This window comes from Rutidosis leptorrhynchoides, chromosome 1, assembly GCF_046630445.1.
Source record: "Rutidosis leptorrhynchoides isolate AG116_Rl617_1_P2 chromosome 1, CSIRO_AGI_Rlap_v1, whole genome shotgun sequence".
NCBI classification, from domain to species: Eukaryota; Viridiplantae; Streptophyta; class Magnoliopsida; order Asterales; family Asteraceae; genus Rutidosis; species Rutidosis leptorrhynchoides.
In genome coordinates, this window is record NC_092333.1 from 668,535,647 (window position 1) to 668,537,357 (window position 1,711).

Consider the following 1,711-nt stretch of genomic DNA (forward strand, 5'->3'; position numbering starts at 1 on the left):
GGGTTCCATGGCCTTACTTAGTAGAGGTACAGCTTACAACAACCGTTGTGCTTCAGCATGCACGTACGAAGTTTATATGCTTGGTGACTACACTAGCATGGTCTAGGACCGATAATGTACTAAGGGTCTAGTTAGATGTTTCACTACGAAAGAGTCCTCAGTCGGAATCCAAAGCTTTAAAGACTTACTACAACCGGTGTGCCTCAGTAAATCTTGCGTTGTATCCGATAGACTTCTCTTACCAAGGGTTGACACAGATAGTGTACTCTGAATAGGGGTTCGTGACTTCCCAATAACAGAGCCAGTAACTACGTTCTATTAGTTGGAAAAGTGAGTGAGTTTAAAGCATAATTGGAAAGTATTTTGACAACATACACAAACCATAATATTATTTTGGCATTATAACTGACTACATCATAGCATACACTAAAGATAATTACTCGCTAATCATGGCAGCAACATTACTAAACATAATGATAGAAGACATTATATAAAGATAAAGGATAGAAGTACCAGTAGATTAAACGAGTTTCGAATACAAAAGTGACAACTTCAAACTCCAGACCGCTTCTAATACAATCTTCGGCATTCTTCTCCGAGTACTAGATTTCCCGCACGGAGTCGAAGACCTTGAAAGTATGACTAATATTGTATAAGAGAGAGAGAGAGAGAGAGAGAGAGAGAGAGAGAGAGAAAGAAAGAAGTGAGTAGAAGTGTGTGTTGAAATGGATGACAAAGACCTTTTAAATAAGCTTGAATTTTGCCTGCAAATGGCTGGCAGGCCGTTTGGCAAGCCGTTTGCAGGGGCCGTTTGATCAGTCAGCCCGTTTACCATGGCCGTTTGCCTTGGGCGTGTGGCAGGCTATTTGCCATACTGGCAGGCCGTTTGTCAATCCATTTGGCTTGCTGATTTGCTGGATTGTAACTTGATTTCTTGTCTTTCACCGTTTTCGCTCTAGAATCTCCGTTTTAGCTCCGATTTTTTTGATTCTTTTAGCATTGTCTTTGTAATCACTTGATCTTCTATTTTAACCGATGAAGCGGGTGTTTTGCCGATAAAGTTCGAAACTTTATTGTTTTTGGGCCTTAATACCGGGGTGAAAACGTGACTTTTTAGCCGATATCAGGCAACAACATTCGCTTTGCCCGGATGATACTTTATTTCACAATCTTAGTCTTTGATAAGCTCAATCCATCATCTCTGTCACATATTCAGTTCTTTCTGCGTGAAAATATACTTGAGGCTCTTATGGTCTGTACATATCACACACTTTGTACCATATAAATTGTGTCTCCATAATTTCAATGCAAATACTACAGCAGCCATTTCTAAATCATGAACCAGATAGTTACGTTCGTGTGTCTTTAAATGATGAGAAGCGTACGCGATAAATTTATCTCTCTGCATCAGTACACACCCCACCTGGCAATCGACGTATCACAATAAACCACAAAGTCATATGAACCCTCTGGTAACGCTAACACTGGAGCCTGACACAACAACTATTTCAGAGTCTGAAAGGCCTGTTCTTGTTGGTCACCACATCGAAAACTTACATCTTTTCTAGTCAATTTAGTCAACAGACCCGCTATTTTTGAAAAATCTTTTATAAACTGGCGATAATAACCCGGAAGACCCAAGAAACTCTTAACTTCTGTCGGCGTCTTCGGCGAATTTCAACCCAATACCGCTTCAATTTTTTACGGATCC